The sequence below is a fragment of the Plodia interpunctella genome, chromosome 28 (assembly GCF_027563975.2).
Source record: "Plodia interpunctella isolate USDA-ARS_2022_Savannah chromosome 28, ilPloInte3.2, whole genome shotgun sequence".
Taxonomy (NCBI): Eukaryota; Metazoa; Arthropoda; class Insecta; order Lepidoptera; family Pyralidae; genus Plodia; species Plodia interpunctella.
The window spans coordinates 289,527-313,944 of NC_071321.1; the positions used below are offsets into that span (position 1 = coordinate 289,527).

Below are 24,418 nucleotides of genomic sequence, written 5' to 3' on the forward strand. Positions count from 1 at the left end.
ATGTTGATATTTTGATATAAAATAATGAAAAAATTAAAAAAGAATTCACTTATATGAAAATAATAATATGTTTGTTTTGTCCACAGATTGCTTATAGAAACTCCTGTTAACTAAATAATTGGTAAGTTATTACAAATATGTTATACCTTAATCATTTATTTTTTTTTAAGAATTTTTGTTTGTCTGTCTATATGTTTAATCGCGCGTCACGCAAATACTACTGGATGGAATTTGACGCGACCTTTACAGTCGTATAGCGGATGGTCTAACTTATAATCTGGTATAGGTTTCATCGCGATACGTTGCTCAGAACCCGAGATATTGTCAATAATACTTTGTGACGCGGACGCACGAAATAAACGCGAACGAAGCCGTGGTCTAAAGCTAGTTAATACTAAAATAATTTAGTGAAACTACGATACCAAGGTCTGTGTATTGGCTGATAGACTTTTGCACACATTAGTGTTAATAAAGTCATGACAAAACGGTACAGATAGCAGAAAAATGAATATTTAAGTATTATATATAGTATTTTTAAAATTTTAGATTAATGAGAATGTCAAACACGAGCGTCATGATATTTTTTTTATTTACTCACATTTTCCTTCTCTTTTATTCAATCTTTTCTTCTTTCTGATTTCTAAATTTAACGTTAAAGTTAGTTTAGCTAGTTTTTATATATAATGTTTACTTTTATTTGATTTTTTATTTTTTCATTATAATTAATCAATAATAATATGGTTTTCAATATTAAATTTACAAATTATTATTTTTTTAATCTTAATAATGAACTTGTTCATGGCCGATTAACTGACCAAAATGATTAACATCCTAAAACTTATCTATGCGTGTAACTAAGTTAAATTTGACGAGATCCTGACATGTCCAGTATTGTCCGGTCAGGATTTGTCATGTCAAAACGTCTGGTAACCTTGTCTGGCATAAACTCACACGTGCCTATAAGTACAGTCGATAAGAATAATTGGCGACAGAAAACAGAATGAGACATCATGCGATTGAACCTGGCACACTAGTGCCACATCACTGTATATTAGAAATTATTATACTTAATATTAATTTCTAATGAACCGGGCATTCGTTGGCCAAAGTTAGAACGTCTTTTGTTGGGAACTGTATCCGTTTTTATAACAAATTGCCTAAATGGATTCTTGATTTGCCGGACAAAAATTACTTTGTAAAAAGGCATATTACAAGTCTGATGATTATGTGAACGACAATAATGTCTGGCCCAAGCGTGGTGCAGTATCCTCATAACATATGTAATTGATTTATGACATTATTACGTACGTTTTGCACATTTAGCTTTTTATTTTTATATTTTTTTTGTGTGACAATTTTCAATAATTTTATTGGAAATACAACTTTTATTTTATTTATTCATTCAAATTTTGACATTTTTAATAATGATGTAAATTCGTCCTCCTAATTTTTGATATATGTATAAGACCTATATTTGTTAATTTACGTCCTTGGAGAAAATTAAAAAAACCCCGACTTTCAATATTCATTTCGCTACAACTTCTGAACGTCTGAACCGATTTTGATCGAACATATCTAAGAACCACCGCATAAAAATTTGCCATCAAATAAAAAAAACCGCATCCAGATCGATTTACCCGTTGATGAGCTACGGTGCCACGTACACAGACAGACACACTTAGCGGTCAAACTTATAACACCCCTTGTTTTGTGTCAGGAGTTAAAAATAAACCTTCATAACGTACCTTTTCTCGTGGACCGTCAGATATTACCAGTTTGTGTAGCCGACTGTACACAGACGGCCTTCACTGCGCCACACACTCGGCCGGTGTCATTGTCTCCTGGCGCGTTTCCATTGCACGAGGACGATACGAGAATTTGTATTTACACTACCAAGCTGAAAACAGGCCCAATTTGTCCGGCTATCGCAGCTTATGGATATCTGTGACACCAGGGGTGATATAGGCGCGTTGCCGACTTTATAAATTTATGACCGGCCGCCTGCCTGATGGTAACCCTCTTGGAGCGGCTGTTGTTATTTTAGCTTAGTGGTTTTATTCTATGGAAACGCCCGCCTTTGCAGTTTGTTACCTTGTCCTACTATTAAAAAAGTAAAAAAAAAAAACGATTCTTGGAAGTTGCGTCTTTCCAAATCTTTTATGGGGAAAATTGTTTGCTGGAAATCGGACTGTCACCGATTACTTTTTGTAATCTGTTCATTCGTATCCTTGACCATAGGTTTTATTTATTTAAAAACTTTATTGCCCAATTACACACTGTCGACGAAATCAAACACATGCCGACGCGAATGCGTGAACATTGCGTAGTTAGTATGGGTGCTTTTATCTACCGCAATGAAAAACCAGCAATGTACACCGAATCCACCAAAGTTTGGCGAACTGTTCGACGACAGTGTGGAGCCGGCATCAGGTGTCACTGGCAGTCACTGGCACTGGCATTAAGTCAACCATTTGTTAACTTTTATGTTGTGCAATAAAGTGTAAATAAATAAATAATATTTACAAATTGTGGACGTAACGCCATTCACGGCATTCTCTCACACCAGTCAACCATAAGACTAAACAGAGATAGCATTGTTTTTTTTCTTCTTTACTCTCATAGTTAGGTACCTACTTTCTTTTTCTAATTTTATTTCTTCTATTGATGTCTTCTTATCATTTTTTTATTTTATTTTCTTAATTAATATCTTCTTCAGTCAACATTATCTTCATGCTAAATTGTTGTTGTCTTTGTTAGGTACTTTTCTCTTCATAGTCGTATTCTTCATGGCTGACGGTCGTGGTCATTACGTGGATGAAACACACACAACAACTTTCTTGGCATTATTAACGGAGTGGTTTGCCGTTGCGTTCCCCATTTCACACACAAGTTAATAATAATCAACCAGTGTGCAGGTTTCCTCACGATGTTTTCTTTCACCGGAAGCAAGTGGTGGACGATGAAAACAACTATACATGAGTCAGATTGGTATACAAACTCATGTGGCACGAGTAGGATTCGAACCAGGGACCTTTCGATCCACAGGCGGGCGTCTTAACCATTACACCACCACTAACTCAAAACCGAAAGGTCTCAGGTTCATATCCTACTCGTACCATATGAGTTTGTATGTCAATGTGACTAATATATAGATAGTAGTTTTCATCGAACACCACTTGCTTCCGGTGAAGGAAAACATTGTGAGGAAACCTGCACATTGGTGGACAGTTTAGTTCCCTAGTATGTATGCGACTACCTGCCACTAGATGGCGGTAAGTAGTCGTAAAAGTCATGTCAGATGGCTTTAGGCGACTTGAATAAAACTGACACCAGTGTTAGCAATAACACACTCGATGATGAGTTGAAGATTCTCGTGTCGTGTGCGACAGTGGACACACGCCGCGTAGCGCGGTAGCCGACGGACCGGTCGCTGTGAATCGGGAGGCGAATCCTTATAGTCTTATAAATCTCTTTTCTTTTGAAGTTCATTATTACTTAGTACCTGGGGTCTCGATTCTCACGCAATCGAAATTTACTACAATTAGAAATTTACAAAATGGCGGCCGTCAGCGCAGGTTTAATTAGAGATGAAAGTATTAGAAAGGATTTTTAGTGGTTACTATTTATGAAAATATATACGAGTATCTTGAATTTCGCGGGTAACCACGAAAAATTAGGCCTTTATCTCTAATTAAACCTGTGTTGACGCTCGTCATTTTGGTTCAACTTTTGTGCGTAAGTTTTCTCCGAGGTTTAACACTTTTCATTCTGAAATTAACAATGTTAATAATCTTAAAAATCAACGTGATCTCAATATGATCGTGCGAATGCATTGACTGATCGAACTGTTTCGTTTGTAAATGTGCTAAAAACCTCAGGGAACAAAATTATGAAATGAACTTTGAAATCTAACATTCTTATTCTGACATATTTTAAAAAGAAGTCCACCTGTCCCGTATGTCTGTATGAACGCGATAAACTCAAAAACTACGATTTTTATACGATTTTCACCAATAGTTAGTGGTATTCCTGTCGCCTATCCTTTCGTTTTCATTACAAGTTAAAGAGATAACAACAGCTCGTCGTAACAATCATTGGCCACACGATAGCACGCAGATGAAGCCATCCTAACTAATATTATAAATGTGACAGTCTGTTTGTTTGTTTCTTAATATTTTCAAGAAGATTGGTTGAGTAGATAGAGCGTGAAGAACTCTATCTATTCAATCAATCTTCTTGATATATTGCATACATGTAGTTTGAAGTACGGAGAAGGATATAGGGTACATTTCATCCGTAAAAAATAACTGTTCCCGTGGGAGAAGTAGACTTCAAATCAAATCAACCAATCAAAGAAAGAATCAATAAAAAGTATGTACGCGGGCGAAGTCGCGGGAAAAAACTAGTTAACTGGAATAAAAAATTCAGTCTAGAAATGTTACTGAATCATAATCTAGGTCAAGTTTAGACTTTGCATAATTTGAGCGGTTCCTACGTAATGTGTGTGAATATATTAAGGCACGTGTGCACTTCGGCGCGAATTTTGAAACTGTCTCGCGTGTTTCACAATAATGGCCGGCGCAGACCGACGACAGCGCAAAAGTCCTTCGTGGATGTCGTACGAGGTGACTAAGGGTTAGCTTAGCTGGCCGATCGTTTATTTATTCTTTTTTTATTCTTTACATGGATACACTGACACACGGACACTGATTACGGATGTTAAGATGATTTTTGCATTATAGATAGTTAAATAAATAAATAAAATATATTGGGATTTGGCACAGATGACACAGATTGAGCTAGCCCCAAAGTAAGTTCGAGACTTGTGTTATGGGATACTAACTCAACGATACTATATTTTATAACAAATACATATATAGATAAACATCCAAGACCCAGGTCAACCTAAAAAAGAACATTTTCCATGTTGACCTGACCGGGTATCGAACCCGGGACCTCCAGTGTAGTTTTAGAAGGTTTTAGAAGGAGCTACAACACTCAACGGTCCACACTAAGCAAGCACTCAGCTAGTATCGCGGGTCCGATGGACACAAACAACAAGAAACGGGCACAACACACCCAGAACCGCAGACAAATATTTGCCCGCGCCGAGAATCAGACCTCGGCGTTAGCTGGCGGGATGACCACTACACCACCGAGGTCATCGTAAAACCCGTAGAATAGATAACAATAATTTAGCAGTAATTTTATTGATGTTCAATTTGAATTTTATTGACTCAATCAGTTGTTTCATACGTAATGAGTCACAAACAGACAGATTACAGACTGTTGCTAATGTCAGGGTCGAAATTTGATTCGATAAATATTACATATTAAATAAAAATAAAAATAATTTATTGCAGGCATAGCCCATCTAGTGTTAGTAACAGAGGAACTTATAACTATGTTAGTAAATCTACATTAAAGTTTTTTGACGGTGTAGTGTCTTTGGCTAGATGAACGCGAGTCCAGTGTTTCATAATAGCACTGTCCACGTCCAGTCTAGCCGCCACCGTCACCCACCACCAGCCACCAGAATGTTGGTGCTGCTCCGCACTCGGTGAATCAGGGAAGCTGTGCGTTTTCTTATATTATAAAACAAAGCTCTCTGCCGCGTCTGTCTGTTCGCGTACTTTTCACCAATAGTCATTGTAATTCCTAAGGAAGGTGTCTTAGTGTCAAGAAAGTCGTTATGTGTGCTTCATTCCACCTAATGACCACCGACCAACTCAATTTGTGTGATTTGTCCTTATACAGGGTGACTTTTTATACATTGGCAATATTTTCCCTATACATGCTCAGTTCATGATTCTGTACAACTTTTAGTATGGGAGTAACTCCGAAATCGCGAAAAAAAAATCTGCTGTTCTATACAAAATTAAACACCTAACTTGTGGAAAATGTATGGATCAGCTGATTTCAAGGTCGCTTCCATACGAAAAGTTGTTCAGTGCCATCGACTGAGCGTGTACATAGAATAATGCCAATGTATAAGAAATCACCCTGTATATCTCTATCTATTAACATTTGCCCGCGGCTTCGCCCAAAAATCTATAAAGATCCCCCATAATTCTTTTTCTTTAATATCTCCTATGTACAGACATAGCCAACTAAGTTTTACTATATGTACGTACGTATAGATTATTTATAGAAGACTCACAAGTTATAACTGGACATAAATGACACGCAGAATTGGAATTATCGTAAAAGCAATTTCTTCCAGATAATTTTTGGTTGGAGAGAAAAGTTAACGAACAAAAAAATAAAAAAAAACTTTGTCAACTATAAAAGATGCCAGCTTTTTGTAAAAGCTCCCGTTGATGTCTTTTGTTTAAGTTTTTCTTGAGAAAGCGCTCTCATTGCCTCCTTGACCGTGGCAAAATCTTTAACTTTTGGATTCAAATCTTATGAGAAATACGCAATTTTTTGCTATACTCTATATTATCATGTGTTCGTGTATTTTAAATATACTTTAAAAAAAAATACTGTTTTTAAAAACATATATTTTTTTATGCTTTTGCGACTACATTTTTACTAAAATTTAAATTTAAGTATCACGAGAAAACGAGAATCAAATAAAAAATATTAAAAGTAAAGCTAACCTAATTTAATAATTGGAAAGCAAAACACAAATAAGTAAATGTATAATTCGACGACCTCGGTGGCGCAGTGGTAAGGTTCTTGCCACTGAACCGAGAGGACCCGGGTTCGACCCCCGGTCGGGTCATGATGGAAAATGATCTTTTTCTGATTGTCCCGGGTCTTGGATGTTTATTTATATATGTATTTGTTATAAAATATAGTAGCGTTGATTTAGCATCCCATAACACAAGTCTCGAATTTACCTTGGGGCTAACTCAATCTGCGTGATTTGTCCGTATATCTTTATTTAAATTAATTAATATCAGATGTCACTTTAATTCTTCGCAGCGTTAAGGTAAATAAAAAATAATAATTATCTTTATGTTAATACATAAATATGTACACATAGTTTCTGGATAATTAAAATATTTTGTTTAATACGTATTAACGTATTAAACAAAATATTTTAATTATCCAGAAACTAGAAATTTGCAGACATTTTTTCTCACCATTTTCCGGAAGAAATCTACAAACTACTGACAAAAATTTTCGAAAACTATATCATAAATCTTCACCTGCGCTTTGGAAGTCGGCGGTAGACTTAGTTTTGAATGAATGTTTGACATCGATCTAAAGTTTGGAGTATGCTGACCTCCAAACTTCAATCGAAGACGGCACCCCATGATGATAACGGTCGATCTAAAGATGAAAAAAAATGTTTTTAAAATCACTACTAGTGACAAAGAAACCACATATTGTTCGTGAATAAATTAACACTTTTGAAACCAAATATTAAACGGGGGTTAGATTTTAAAAGTCAGGAAAAATCAATGACCCATTCTTGCTTAAGCTAACCCTTATCGGATTGGTCGGTGAGACCCCACCTACCGAGGGGTGAAACTGAGGGCAAATCGATAGGGTGAAATTATCACCCGCGTGATGGCGAGATTTTTTCCATTTCTTTTTCCATTGTTCCCGACATTTTCATCTCATTGTGCGCAATGTAAGACATTAAAAATCAATGCTTATTAATATTATTTCTGTATTTCTCTATGTAGTTTAGTTTAATTAAAAGATCCATATTAATATTATGAATGTTTGTCATGCAATTTGGTATGTATATAGTTAAAGATACCCGTTCAAATATAGATTACAATTTTTTTCAAAAATTAACCCCCAAATGACTATAAAGGGGATGAAACTTTGTATGAAAACCGTGGCTCTTCCGCTTTAGCTGAGAAATTATTTACTATATAAGATACTTTTTTATATAAAAATAAATATGTACACATACAAATGGTTGGCTAATAGAGCGTGTTCCCATTGTTCAGTCGTGCTCCGTTGCGACGAACCAGCTCGTTGCAGCTCCGTTGTGTCTTAGGGTTTCACACTGACACATATGTGTTGACGTACGTCGAAACTTCATACAATTACTAAGTTCTTTTACGTTGGTCCATCTACGGATGACGTCGCAGCGGAACTCAGGAATGGGAACACGCTTTTGTACTTTAATGTTGTACAATAAAGTTAAAAAAAATAAAATTATTTAAGCTCAGTTAAATAAATGGTTCAAACAAACACTGCAAATGTGATATTTATATATTGTAATATAAGACCCACATTTATGTGAATTGACGTCTTACGGTGAAGTTTGTTGCGCCGCTTCACCTGCGCTTTGACAGTCGGCAGTAGACTTAGTTTAAATATTTTTTTTGACGTCAATAAGTGATGTATATCATCCTAAATTGAATAAAGGATTTTGAATTTTAATATGGCTTACTAAGGACCCATGAATTTGATAAGCGTATTCGCGATATACATTATACCAAAAACATTTTTAATTTAGATAAAATTCTACTTTCTTACTGAACCGACCATCAAAGCATTTAATTTAATTATTAATATTTACTTACAAAATTAAAGTCCCAATCTATCTAAATCCATGATTTTATCATTTTATATAGGGTCGAATATATTTAATAAATATATTTATATAGGATCATATATGTATGACCCTATATAAATATATTTATTAATTATATTGTTACATTGCAAGTTAAATAAATGTTTGCTTTTGTTTTAATAAGACAGTAAAGTTATGCGTGAAGGAAGAAAACCAAATATTTTTGTCCAATTCGACTCGGAAATCTAGTGTAACTTTAACAGAAAGTATTCTTATTGGAACCACTGTTCTCTTTTATCCTCGCTGGTTTAATTCTCGGCTATGACGCCCCGTAGTACAAACTACAAAGTCCGTGTAACCAGTGAACTTTAAAATTTCAAAGATTCAGTTGTAATTTTACGACTACGGCCACCTGCGTGATGTCAACCCTCTTTGGGAATGCTGTCGCTTATTGTCTGTCAAGCTTCGGCAAATGTCCGCTCGGACGGCATCCACGAGACGGTAAGGAGTGGGTCTATTATAGGGCGCGAGCCACACGCTGCCATTACGTTTCCTATGTATTTTCAAATTAAGTATATACTCAGCTCATCATAATTGCTATTGTTTGATATAATGTATTGTATAAGAAAAACATTTTTTTGATATCCCTCTGTTCTGATTTCTGATATGCGTTAGGCTAGCGTATGAATATGAATGGATAAGATACATATTACAAATGCGAAAATAATGTTTTGCCCGCGGCTTCGACCGCGTTAATTTTCCGGGATGAAAGGTACCCTATGTCCTTTTCCATACTTCAAACTACACGTATGCAAAATTTCAAGAAGATTGGTCGAGTAGATAGAGCGGGAAGAGGTAACAAACTTACTTTCTTTTTATAGTATTGGTATTAGGATGGAGATCAAGTAGCGGTGGTGGTGTAATGGTTAAGACCCCCGTTAAGGATCGAAAGGTCCCAGGTTCTAATCCTACTCGTGCCACATGAGTTTGTATACCATGTATAGTTTTCATAGACCACCACTTGCTTCCGGTGAAGGTTAAACATCGTGAGGAAACCTGCACACTTGTTGATTATTATCTTGTGTGTGAAATGGAGAAGGCAATTGCAAACCACTCCATTAATAATGCCAAGTACTTGTGTTTCATTCCATGTAATGGCCACGACCCTCAGTCATGAGGAATACGACTATGAAGAAGAAGAATTGGGATAGTTAGGAAATCTAATGAAATATGGTTATCTGTGTGTCCACGATCGGTCAAAATTATATTACGATACTGGCAGATTTTCTGCTCTCACGCACACTCGCTCGTCCAGACGGTCGCTGTTACAACGACTTACACGCACACATCTATGTTGTTCACAGGATGATGAATTCAAATTTATAAGGGAACAGAATAAGCGAACGTGTTCAGATTCAGATTGTATTGCAAGTTACAAGTTATAACTAAGCAAGGGCACAGCAAATGTTGAGGGCAACTAGACGCCTATTTTGCTTATAAATTTAATTTAATTACACATCAGATTACATTATTATTAATCCCACTTATAAAATGTTTAACCATATTCCAAATGAAATAAAAAATATTAAAAAAACACATATATTTACCAACCGTCTCAAGGTTTTTCTTTTGGACAAATGTTATTACAGTATCGCAGAGTTCTTTGAAGATCAAATCGACCGGTGATACCTTCGACTCCCCTTCATTTTTCACCGACTTCAATTTTAATAATTTCAATAATTTTTAATAATTTAATGATTTAATGCATGACAATTAACAAACAATGTTAAATATTTAAGTAAATGGCATCTAGCTGCCCCAATGTTTGCTGCGCCCTCGCAGGGCGTCACCTGTACTTACTTATTATCTATAAATAAATAAATAAATATATTAGGACAAATCACACAGATTGAGCCAGCCCCAAAGTAAGTTCGAGACTTGTGTTATGGGATACTAACTCAACGATACTATATTTTTATAACATATACATATATAGATAAACATCCAAGACCCGGGCCAATCAGAAAAAGATCATTTTCCATCATGACCCGACCGGGGATCGAACCCGGGACCTCTCGGTTCAGTGGCAAGAACTTTACCACTGCGCCACCGAGGTCGTCATCTATGTAACATCTAACATTACCACTTGTGACATTGCAATAAATGAATCTGAATCTTATTCGGTGGGGAAATCAAAGAATTTAATTGCATTTGTCTTTAAAAAAGTTCAGACAGGACATTATAATAACACTAGCGTTTGCCCACAACTTCGTATGTGAGTAAAAATCAGTTTCCCGCGGGAATTTCAGGAAATCCCTTCTTAGTGCTGCCCTACACTGTCCTAGGAAGCTACACACTAAATTTCAATTTTCTAAACTCAGTAGTTTCGGCTGTACGTTGACTGTCAGTCACTCAGTAACGGAAGAATTATATATATATTGATGATTTAGTAACGAGAAACGATTTTAAGTATTTTGATCGATTGATTAGAAGAGATATGGTAAACTTTTGTTAACCGCTTCTCCTGCGTTTCCGTGATTCAGTATTGATTTATTTTCAGTATTGATTGATTTATTTTTATTTCTTCATCTTTATTGGCCATCACTATCTATTAATAGTTAAAAAAAAACTACTTCTTACTTCCACTACTGATTATACGAATTAGATTATATTATAACTAGCTGCGCCCCGGGGCTTCGCTCCCGTGGGAATTTTTCTAGGTTATTTTCTACCCATGTATCAAGTTTCATAACAATCGGTCTTGAAGATAATGCGTGAAGAGGTAACAAACAAACAAACTTACTTTGGCATTTGCAATATTAGTTGGGATATAATATGTTATGTTAAATTGCGCTCGTACGCGTGGCCACTTCCTGGATGAAAAGATTTTACAGAAAATCTTACGAATACAATATTCTGATGCTAAAAATAATAATAAAAAAACGTGTTGCACTCCGGGAGCGCCGGGCTGAAGTGAAAACTTGAATATTATCGTTGTGCATTGTTGACGTCTTACGAATTTTCGATCAGGGTCACGTGTCCTGACGCGAGATCAACATTTTTTTACCCATCAGAAAAAGTGCACGACGCCGCTAAAGAAGTTTTCGCTTCAACAATATTAAATCTTTCTCCAGACAAATATTATAAAGAGAATAGATATGTATTTTTGCTTTTTTTTTTTGTAATGTAATGAAAAAACGCGAAGCCTACTGAGAATGAATTTCGCGAACGTTTGAACTTGATTACTGTGTATGGTATACAATTTAATAAACACTAATCGCTCGTGAAATTCATCCCTGAGCCGTTGATTAAATTTGGTAAAGTGATGAACGAGATCTTAAGTAACGTAGGCTACTTTTTTATCATGTTTTTACCCGAGCGAAGCCGGTACCAGCCGCTAGTTCTTACATATAATAAAACATATTCCTCTGCCGTGTCTATCTATCTGTCTATTCGCGACAACTCAATTACTTCGCGGGTTACGGTTTTCACCAATAGATAGTGTGATTTCTCAGGTTTAGGTGTTTAATTTACTATGGTTTTACACGAGCGAAGCCGTGGCGGGTCGCTAGTAGTCAATGTAACACGATCAATAAAAGCTTTTTGTCTATATAACAACGAAATAGCTTTGTGAACACCCTGTGCATCACTCACACAAGCTCCGGCCGTCTGGCTCACACGCACACCGTCAGCCAGTGGCGTAACTAATGGAACACAGGCCCTGTGCCAAATTAGATTTGGTTGCCCCATTCCAACTCTACTACTTCATGATATAAATTATGATATAATTTGTCTGCTATTTAGACTAGAAACTCAATCCTACTCGTACCAGAAATTATCGTGCCATATGAGTTTGTATACCAATCTGACTCATATATAATAGTTTTCATAGACCACCACTTGCTTCCAATGAAAGAAATCATTGTGAAAAACTAAAACACTAGATAGATAGTGAAAACACTAGATTCAAGTAGTCGTAAAAGTCATGTCAAATGCCTTTAGGCGACTTGAATAAAATCTGACACCAGTGAAAGAAGATGACCCAACTCTCTAACTCTAACCGTCTAATGATGGTTGTATTACAGTTACAAGGCTGCAATAACGCGCAGAACACTCAGAGCAAATAATAAACATTTAATTTTCAAAGATTCATTATTAAATTTATTTATTAATTGATTTAAACATTAACTCTCCCTGGGAATGCTATTATATCTTAACAGCTGCCAAGGCTATGTGTATCTTAGTCGTCTCGTACGACATGTACGAAAGAATATATATAGTAATAACATAATATATTAGGACAAATCACACAGATTGAGCTAGCCCCAGTTCGAGACTTGTGTTATGGTGTGTTGTGTTGTGTTGTGTTATATATAGATAAACATCCAATGATATAATATCCAATATATAGATTGTTTAACAAATTGAAACACGCAACAATGAATGGTTATGAAATGACTAGCGACCCGTTCTGACTTCGCTCGGGTAAAAACACAATAAATAATATACCTACACCTACCTCAGGAATCACACGATAAACACAAAAACTACTGCACGGATTTTCATGCGGTTTTCACCAATAACCGCATGAAAATCCGTGCAGTAGTTTTTGTGTTTATCGCGAACATACAGACGCGGCAGAGGATTTTGTTTTATATAATGTAAGGATAAGGATGAGCAAAGATAAATAGTCAGGGCACCGTGAGCTAAGGGTGCCCTGCGCACGATACCGTCTTATCCTTTGTCAGTTACGCCACAGTCGCCGGCTTACACACACACACACACAGTCTTCAAGGGGTCAATGCCCGGCGCATCGCAAAATTCAGATCGCTAAGATGAGAGAGGGATGCTGTGCAAGTTTTGGAAAGTCTCGCAGACGCTAGTAGTTTGTAGCTTTAAAGTTACTCTTAAGCAATTTAGGTACATATCATTCCGAGAAGCATCTTAAAAACTACGACACGGCTAAACAGCTGCAAATTTGGAATAGTTAGTCGTAAAAGTCACGGCAAAATTCTTGAGACGATTTGACGAGGCACGAGTAGGATTCGAACCTGGGACCTTTCGACCCACAAGCGAGCGTCCTAACCATTACACCACAAACCAAGCAAATTCTATTTATCGTGAAAAAACATACAATTATTGACAACTAAATTAACCTAAAATTAAAACTATAAAATTGAATGGTCTACAAATGAAGTGTATAGTTTCATTTACGATACATTCCTTCTGGGATTTATTAAACTAGGGTACAAACCATTAAACAATGGAAAACTTAACACAATCGTCTAGACGGTCTGTCGTAAACCAGTTTTTAACTTTGAGGGATATTTTAGACATAGGGAGCTATTGAAAGTCCACAAATAAACTGAAAAAGAAAAATATATTTTCCGTAATATTTTTACTTTAGTATCTTTATGTCGATTTTTGAGCTACGAAGTTTTAATTAATCCTTGATTAATTAATTATTATTTTTTAATTTATAAATAAGATTTTCAGACCAATTTTAATTTCGGAGTTTCTATCATTTCCTATAGTGATGCTTTTCTTTATGAAGGTCCATGAGACGGAGGGCTGTTCTGACGTATTATGCTCAGTTATCCTTATCCTCACATAAGAAAAAGAGCCCCTATCGCGTCTGTCTGTATAAACGCGATAAACTCAAAAACCACCAGACGGATTTTTGCACGGTTTTCACCAATAGATAGTGTGATTTCTGAGGAAGGTTTAAGTGTATAATTTATTATGGTTGTACCCGAGCGAAGCCGGGACTAGAAGTATTTAATCAAATTCATTTGAGCAAATGACACATATTTCCCTCAATAAGATAACTTTTCTTGTACACACTAATATAATAAAAAGATAACATTTGTATTTCTGTTTTTAATGAATAACTCAAAAAGTACTCGGGTGATTTCGATGAAATTTGGCACTGAGATAGACGAAACCTTTCAGGTGTAATATTGGCTGCTTTTTTATTATGGTTTTGCACGGGCAGTCTTAAAGTTCTGTATCTACGGACATGACCTAGGACAGACGTAGGCGGTTGGGGTAGGTCGAGCGTGATGTCTGGGGCACTGGGCCGGATCGAACTGGCTTACTGGCCTGAAGCTAACTTGTGTACAGTGTGGCCAGACATTTTTATTGGACAAAGAGGGATTTTGAAACCGACTCAACCAAGCTTCTTGTAATTTTGCGTATATCTAGTTTGAAATACGGTAAAGGACATAGGGTACCTTTCATCCCGGAAAAACGCCTAACTGTTGTTTTGGATATTTAAACGGGCGAAGCCAGCTTGGCCAAAGCTACTAATCTAATAAGAAAGGCGGATTAGTTTGGATTTTATAATATTTCTAATTTGAATTTCAGTTTATCCACTAGCTCGAGTGATTTACCGGGTTGACTAGAAATAAAATTATCTCTCTCTTCCGATACCCGGTTTCTTCTTCAGCCGTTGAGCGTCGGAGCCCAGGGTCCGGTTTCTTACTATTTCATCTCCACTTCGCACGGTCGTCGATAAAAGAAATACACGTTGGCACGCATATGTTTTAACGATTAGATAATAAAGCGAACACCTAGGTATTAACACCTAGGTATAATTGCTGTAAGGAGTCACTATTTCTATGATTGCCATATATCAATCCCAAATAATATTCTAATGTAAGTTTATTTGTTACGATTTATCTTCTCAACCAAAGTTCTTGAAATTTCTCATACGTTTAGTTAAGAGTACATGGGGTACTTTTTATTCCGGGAAAATAGTACATTTTCCATGGAAATTTCACGCGAACAACGCCGCGGGTGAATTCTAGTTGTCAGTAAATACAGTCACCGATAGAAAATTAATGTTTACAATGTTTGTTCATTCCGAAATTTGAGGCGGAATTACTTTGGATAAATCTTATTGGAATGTAAACCATCCATACACCCTACTAGACATTATAAATGCGAAAGTTTGTGAGGATCTGTGTGTTTGTTAGTCTTTCACGCAAAATCTACTGGACCGATTGTTGTGAAATTAAAACCGGTAGAATATAACCCAGAATAACATATAGGGTACTTTTTGTTTCGAAATTTCCACGGGAGCGAAGCCCCGGAGTGCAGCTAGTATAAAGAAGTCCTGTCGCCGTCTGTATTAATGCGATAAACTCATAAACTACCGGACGGATTTTTGTACGGTTTTCACCAATAGATAGTGTAATCCCTAAGGGAGGTTTCGGTGTACATGATTTATTATACCCAAAGCCGGGGCAGCTAGTAAACTATAAAATAAATACAAATGTATTTTTTATCATAATTTTTTATTCTTAGAGTTTTTTCTTTCATTTGTTTCAGAATTAGAAGGAAGAGCTAAATTGAAATGACAAACGGCTTAAATATCATCTAGTTCATTTCTTAGCAGGTATTTGAAGACTTTTTTTTGCTTTAAATTCGTCTGTAGACATTTGAAATCGACTAATAGCAATATAATAATTATTTCAGGTAAATAATGAACGATTTAAGTCGATTTGCTTCATGTAAACACTCCCCAATATGGCGTAATGTCAAAAGTCTATTTGTATCGTATACTAGGATGTCTGTTCCGGCTTCGTTCGGGTAAAAACATAATAAAAAAGTAATGAATGCTTATGTCACTCCAGGAGGTTTCTTCTATCTCTGTGACAAATTTCATCGATATCGGCCCAGTAGTTTTTGAGTTTATGCATTACAAACAAAAATTCAAACCTTTTCTCTTTATAATATTGGTATTTATTTATATAGATAAAGAAGCTTGCTTCTTTAAAATATAGATAAGTTATTCGACAACAAACAATAAGTATGTCTACCTGACCTATTATCGACCATATACCTACCTGGGTTATTGTCTAGAATTCCGATATTATCTGCGTCAACGTACTGAAAAACCTAAAAAAATTACTCCTAAAATAATACTCACAACATGCGTTCAAATGTCAACCTTTTAATTCATGTAATAAAGTCTTAATTCCTTTGGGAGTTATTGTTGATACTGGCATGTTGGCATGCTCGATTCGCGTTCGCCAATTATTTTTATTTAGTCTGTCCCGAATTTTGACGCGGGATGATCGTGCCGCATTTTGGAATTGGCGCGAAAATTCCTAACCTCTTTGCGTGTATTAGTTGTGAATTTTGTGTATGTGATTATTTTCTTTGTTTGTGTGTGATTTGATATGTGTAAGTACTTTTGTGAAGAACCATGGGAATGGCACGTAATCTTTTTTGTATGTATTTGTTTATTGAATATTTTTATCGCTTTATCAGTTTTAACATTTTGATTGATCAGTTCAAAAGTTTAGAAAATCTGCCGAAACGGGTAGTTAAAATATCTACTTAACAAACTTAATAAAAATAAGCTCGACATAAACATAAATTGGTTATTTTGAAAAATGTCTAGATATACTTAATAAGTTTTTTGTATAAGCATTCTAATTATATCTCCCACTGTTGGACAAAGACCTCCCCTATGCGTTTGCGTAAGTGAATACTTATGATATTAACGTTGTGCATTTTTGACGTATTACGAATTTTCTAATTTTCTGGTCACGTGTCCTGACGCGAGTTTAACATTTTTTTTCCCATCATAAAAAGTGTACAGCGCCGCTAAAGAAGTTTTCACTTGAGATAAATAATCACAAAGTAAAATGGAATGCAATTTGAGTCAATTCAGATACAAGATATTCACACAGGCACGTACAGACATGCATTTGTAATTTTAAACCAACAAACGATCCTATTGATTAAACTCTGTGCGCGACAAAACAACTTTACAATAGAACACGGAAAAAGAAAAATATAAGCAGAAAGTAAAACTGATATAGGTACATTTTATTGATATTATACTTAGAAAAGGTCGAAAAACAGAAAATCCACTAAATAGCCTACATTTTTTTCCAACGGCCTGCGCCTGCGGGAAATTTCCCACGGGAACAGTTATTTTTCCGCGATGAAAGGCACCCTCTGTCCTTCACCGTACTTCAAACTACATGTATGCAAAATTTCAAGAAGATTACTCGAGTAGAAAGAGCGTGAAGATGTAACAAACAAACTTACTTTCGCAATCTATTCAGTTAGTATTGCGACTAATTTTCAACTGATAATTTGATCCTTGCGACTCCTTCTCACCTTACCGATTTCCTTTCTCATTCATTTACTGTCACTGCGGTTAGCCTGTTCCACACTGTCGTCGAACAGATTGCCAAAATTTAGCGGATTCGGTATACATTGCTGGTTTTTCACTGCGGTGAATAAAAGCGCTCATACCAACTGCGCAATGTTCAAGCATTCGCGTCGGCGTGTGTCCGAGTTCGGCGACAGTGTGGAGCTGTGGATTCCTGAAAATATCGGAAGAATGCAGAGTCGTGGCAATTTTAAAACTTGTCTGCAAAATTTACTTGTCGAAGTCTTAGGTGATTTATTTCATTAGCTGCTTATACATCTATACTATTATTATAAGGAGGTAAGCGTTTGTTAGTTTGTATGTTATGAGGCGGGTAATCGCCGAAACTACCGAACCGATTTCAAAAATTCTTTCACCATTAGAAAGGTTCATTATCCAAGATTGCTATAAGCCATATTTTATCTCAAAATTCCCACAGAAGCGAAGCCCTGGGCAAGATCTAGTATATAATACAGTTATTTATATACCTAAGTCTATATATTTTTGCACCCAAATATCATTATCTGTATGACTCAATAGTTGACAGTTAGATAATGCTTTTAGCATTAAGTCCACCTTTAGTATGTTTACTAAGTATTTGTATTTATAATAAACTAGTTTTGCACGCACAAGTTAGTAATTAACCAGCGTGCAGTGTGCGTAGTGCAAGGAGAATACAATATTCTCCTTGGCGTAGTGCGACTTTGCGCTTACGTGTCACTATCGAGTCGTTTCGCAGTGAGACGCAGTTAACCAATCACAGTGCGCCATTGTGACGCAACGGCAACCACACCGCGATGTGATTGGTTCGCTGATTCTCACTTCGAATAGATTCGATAGTGAGAAGTGAAATGGAAACCTGCACTTCCCCTCCTGGTTTCCTCACGATGTTTTTCTTCACCGGAAGCAAAGTGGTGGTCTATGAAAACTACTATATATGAGTCATATTGGTATACAAACTCATGTGGCACGAGTAGGATTTGAACCTGGGACCTTTCGATCTACAGACGGGCGTCTTAACCATTACACCACCACCGATTCTATATTACTAGAGAAATAGTAATTATTAGCTCCTCTGGCTCCTCATGATAGGCACTGAACCAATAACTTTTTAAATGAGTTTACTGGTGTGGCCACTCTGGAACATTTACTTAGTAGATTTAATTCTAATTAATATAATAAATGACAAATTAAGTTTGTTTGTTACCTCTTCACGCTCAATATATCTCAAGCAATCTTCTTGAAATTTTGCATATGTATTGTTTGAAGTACGGAAAAAGGACATAGGGTACTTTTCATCTCAGAAAAACAACTGCTTCCGTGGAAAATTCACGCGGGCGGATCCGCGGGTAAAACTAGTGCGAAATAAAGCTTTTTACGTGTAAAAAAATATGAAAACCCCGTCGTCTGTAACAAATCCAACGGATTTAAAAAAAAATGAACAATCCCTAATTTTTTTTTATAGTTTTTTGTACCACCCTTTGGTAATAATTTGACGGAATCGAACCAAATACCCTTTGAATTCAACAATGGGACGAATCAGTAAAATCAATACACATGCCGTGACTGGGCGAATGGTAACTACGATTGTTTTGTACAGAAGTAAGATTGCTTCCCTTTGATTCCCTTTTTAGGGTGTCAGGGTATTAAATAAATAAAATAAATAATATTAGGACAAATCACACAGATTGAGCTGGCCTCAAAGTAAGTTCGAGACTTGTGTTATGGGATACTAACTCAACGATACTATATTTTATAACATATATACATAAATTTGCGCAGTTTATTTTTTACGCCTCATAGCATAGCCCCTGATATAACCACGCGAGTTTCAGACATATTACCTTTAAAATAACACCTAAGTACATTTCACGTTGATAGTAAAAAACTTGGTATTCGCGAAAACGCATCAGCTGCGTTTTAAAAGTTTAAAATCGATCAATTTGAAACCTTATACCTTTTGATATAAGGGAGAGTAAGTTGTGTTTCGTAAGTACAAAGGGTTTTTTTTGTGGAAGGTGAAAGGGATGCTTCCACAATGAGTAATTTTTTATAGCTTTTAAAGTTTTTTACTCATTCGGTTTTGCACTTTGGTACGAAAGGTGTTGTATGGATATATCAATTTTAAATTAATATCTATACTATATTATTAGAGAGCTTATGAAACTGGGACTTTATCTCAATTAATATATATATTTGGATATAATACAGTGTCTAATAATAAATCTTATTAACAAGAGCAATAGAAAATCATGTCGGCTCTTGAATTACTCCACGGAATGCCGCGAGCCGGCGACCAATCACAGCACGGCATTAGTGCTGATACCAACCCGTAGAGATGGGACACATATTGCGATTTTCTCGCCTAACAATATATATAATAGCAGATACGTCTTTATACCTTACGGTGTAGACAGAGGAGAGATACGAAAGGCCACGTTTAGCTGTAAGACAGCTGGCCCATCGTATAAGGGATGAATATTCATTATAGATATGCGCTGGATTATCTTGCACAATATTTTGTCTTCAATAACAATTTTGATGTTGAAAATCATTCCTTCCTCAAGAAAATTGACGGATCGTACTGACAGCGCGGCCGCAGCGGTCGAAACGAGAACAAAGACGACTTTCTTCTCCCAAAAAATATTTTTTGTTTCGCGGGTCTCCTGGAAGAAATTTATATAAAAATAACCTTTGTACATAGTTTCCTATTTGTAAAATTTATGTCTTCATTAACTGCACCCCGGGGCTTCGCTCCCGTGGGAATTTCGGGATATAAAGTAACCTACGTGTTATTCCAGGTTATATTGTACCCGTGTAACAAATTTCGTAACAATCGGTTCAGTAGATTTTGCGTGAAAGAGTAACAAACATCCTCACAAACTTTCGCATATATTAATATTAGTAGCATTGTTATGTTGTGAACACAAATAAATATGTAAAAGCTAAGTTCTATACGCCGTATCCACATTACTCTTACATCGATTTTTTATCGAATAAAAAACGAACCCCTCTTTTGCACAGTGGAACAAATCGACATGGGCTCCGTATGGTGTGACACCGTGTGTCAGTTTTTTATATATAAATTCAACTATTAAAATATTTACTTTTCGAGTTTGGTAAAGTCTGAGGAGCGATAATTGTGGTAAAGCAACGTTTGCAATGTTTGTATCGCAATCGAATTTTTAAAAAGTTTAATGTTAACTAGCTTTAGACCGCGGCTTCGTCCGCGTTTGTAGCGTGCGTCCGCGTCATAACTTATTATACTCAATATCTCCTCCGGTTCTAAGCAAAGTATCGCGATGAAACCTATGGTACCAGATTTAAAGTTAGACCTACCGCTATACAACTGTAAAGACACACCAAATTCCATCCAGTGGATTTCGCGTGATGCGCGAACATACGGACAGACAAAAATTCTACACAGACAGGCAAAAATACTAAAAACGTACACAGTTTTATTATATGCATAGATTCAGCGCTCAGAGACTTTGAGGCGTCACAGTCGAGAAAGTAATCAGATGTTATTATTAAATTGCTTTGCTTTGTTACATACATAGATTTAGTTCGGATACATAGCTTTTTTTTTTTTAGCTCTTAAGTTATATTTGTTTTTATATTCAAACTTGTTGTATACGCATTTGTTGAGTTGTTGCCTAGCTATAATATTTAGTTTAGTATACATTGTATCTTTTTGGTGACAATTTGTTATGTGTATCTTAATAAATAAAAAAATATATTAAAAAAAATGGATGTCGACCAGAATCAGATGAATGAGCTGGACACAGAGAAAGTACTTTTCCGAGGAATACGACTATGAAGATTGTTTACACGATTATTTATAAAGGAAATATATATATATAATCATGTAAACCGTGTCGTGTTTTAAGTAACCCACTAGCTGCGCCCCGGGGCTTCGCTCCCGTGGGAATTTCGGCATAAAAAGTGCCCTATGCATTATTCCAGGTTATATTCTACCCGTATACCAAATTGCGTAACAATCCTTCATGTAGATTTGGCGTGAAAGAATAACAAACACCCTCACAAACTTTCGCGTTTATAATATCAATAGGAGGAAGTGGGATATTAGCGTTAGTAGGACATAATATAATGTTTCTTTTGTAAAAAAATCTTATAACAATAGGTGACACATAATGACGTATATAGAAGGAAAAGAGACGACTATTCCCAGCAGTGGACAGAAAGGAGATGACGATAATGATGTACTGTTTGTTATTCCAGGTTATATTCTAATAATAACAAATGAACGTTATTGCCCATAAACACATTAGGTACACAAAGAACAGAGATTAGGAGGTACATATGGAGCAAAGGCGGACTTATTGCTCAGCAATCTCTTCCAGCGAACCTTTGGGTCGAGAAGAGGAACATATTAGCAGGGAGTGGGCGCAGCAACCGGCAAATACAATGAATATAATGATAAATATACATAAATTTACTTACATAAACAATACTCTACCAGTGTACCAAATTGCATAGCAATCCGTTCAGTAGATTTTGCGTGAAAGAGTGACAAATCCATTCCAATTCCTCCCAAGAATATTGTACTAGGTGACTAAGAAAAGGAACTGATAGCTTTTGTAGGTGATAGACAATAATAGCACGAATATAATAGGCCGTTAATAAAAATCATAGCGGCCAAATCTTCAAAATTAAACGGTAATTTTATTACACATACCCTGGGCTTTTGGGCATTGCAGCTCCGAAACCGTAAAAGATGGGAGATAGATATGCCACGTCCGGGTGAAAAGCAACGTTAACTTGACAGACGAACCAGTCGGGCGCAACTAGTGCAATTTAACAAGGAGCCAGTCTGCAAGTTGTGCGGTTACGTTGTGAGTCATGAGCGGAAGCGGGTTTATATTAATAAATACAATACAATACATTACAAATGCTATTTTACATACTTACTAATATTAAAAAGAGAAAAGATTTGTATTTTTGTTTCTTGTTTGTTATCAATAAACTTAAATGTGATGAAATTTGGAACAGAGAAAAACGGAACCTTCAGAAGTCACATAGATTACTTTTTAAAAGCTTTTATTTAACTTGCAATTAAAACATTGGATACAAATCTGATAAAAAATATTTTTTTATTTTTATTTTTTTAAACCAAAATGAATGAACCTTCCTGGGGAATTTATGTAAGGGTGAAAAACGTACAGAAATGCATTTGGTAGTTGAGTTTATTGCGTTCATATAAACAGACGCGACAGGGGGACTTCTTTTCCTTACTTATTATAAAACGAAGTCCTCTACCGCGACTGTCTGTCTGTTTGCAATAAACTCAAAAACTACTGCACGGATTTTCATGCGCTTTTCACCGATAAATACAGTGATTCCTGAGGAAGGTTTATGGGTATAATTTATTATATTTTTTCTCGAGCGAAGCCGGCGCGGGCCGCTAGTAAAATATGTAAGGGTAGCACCGCTACAGCTTGTGGCTATGACCGGACCCCGTCTCAAGATCCGGTTGGTCACGACAGCGCCAATAAAAAAAATGTCTGACAACCGTCTGGCGCTCGGTCGACAGAGCTCGCTTGTGCTCACACCTGGCTTTACCTTAAATGAGACTGCACTGCCTGCTCACTACCGTCACTATAATATTTGCATAATATATGTGTGTGTGTTTGGTTTAAGTGGTTCTTGAATTCGCACCAAAAATTAATTATACATAAATTTATATTTAAAAAATGGTAAGCCCTTCTGGCATGATAGGGACCGACACTGTTTGAATGAGTTTCTTTCGGCATTTCTTCTCAGCAGTGGTCGTTCCGAAATGCGAGTGGTTTGTAGCTTTGGTAAACATCATTTAATTTAGAATATGACGTGAAAAAGTGCCTGTGAAGGCCTAATTTCTGAATAAATGATTTGATTTTGATTTTGACAACGCCTGCCTTCTCTTGCAGTTGCTCGCATAACTCTTCCTCGTTCTCCCTGGACATCTTCTTCCATTCCTATTGGGTCTAAAAATAAAACGCGCACTACATAATTAAATAGAAATATTAAGTATTGGAAGTATCTGTACTAATTTATCTAATAACGTTCAATAGATAATCTACGAGCGAAACCGTAGCGCAATCTAACTGACAGGTGGCACCATCTAGAGACAGCCTTATTCAAATTCAAATCATTTATTCAGAAATTAGCCTTCACAGGCACTTTTCACGTCAATTTCTATATTAAATGGTAATTTCTCACAAGCTACAAACTACTGACATTTCGGAACGACAACTGCTGTGAAGAAATTATGCCTTATAAATTGATACCCCATATAAATCGTCTCTTGTTTGTCTTTCCCATTTCCCGCTACGTTTATCGGTTCCCGCTTCTTTCTTTTCAAGTGTGTTGATAACAATGTATGTCACCTTTTAGTCGCCTATAGAAATCTGACGTGATATATGTGACTACGATTACCTAACGCGATTGACGTGATATATATTTGTGACTACGATTACCTAACGCGATTAACTTAAACTATCAACCAGTTTGCAGGTTTCCTCACGATGTTTTCCTTCGCCGGAAGCAAGTGGTATTCTGAGGAGAATACTATACATGAGTCAGATTGGTATATAAACGCGTGTGGGAGTAGGGTTCTGTTAAATGGCTGAGCAAAATTAATTTATACAAGGTTTAAATTTTAGTACCCATGTCTGATGTCTTCAACCGGTTGAGTTGAAATTTTGTACACACTTTCAGTTTGGATAACAAGGCAAACAATCCACGATCGACTCCTCAAC

The 24,418-nt window shown here is 36.2% G+C and overlaps 1 long non-coding RNA gene across 10 annotated transcripts in view; it reads left to right on the plus strand.

The window, feature by feature from the left end:
- LOC128681682 (uncharacterized) overlaps positions 1–24,418 on the plus strand; it is an 87,239-nt gene that overhangs the window by 48,129 nt on the left and 14,692 nt on the right. For 7 of the 10 annotated variants that reach the window (XR_008406044.1, XR_008406042.2, XR_008406046.2 and 4 more), the window contains exon 3: positions 87–121. This is a non-coding gene — a long non-coding RNA (uncharacterized LOC128681682). Of the gene's footprint in view, positions 1–86; positions 122–15,817; positions 15,885–24,418 lie in introns of all 10 variants that reach the window. The other 3 variants (XR_008406045.1, XR_008406040.1, XR_010370271.1) reach the window with 1 other exon arrangement.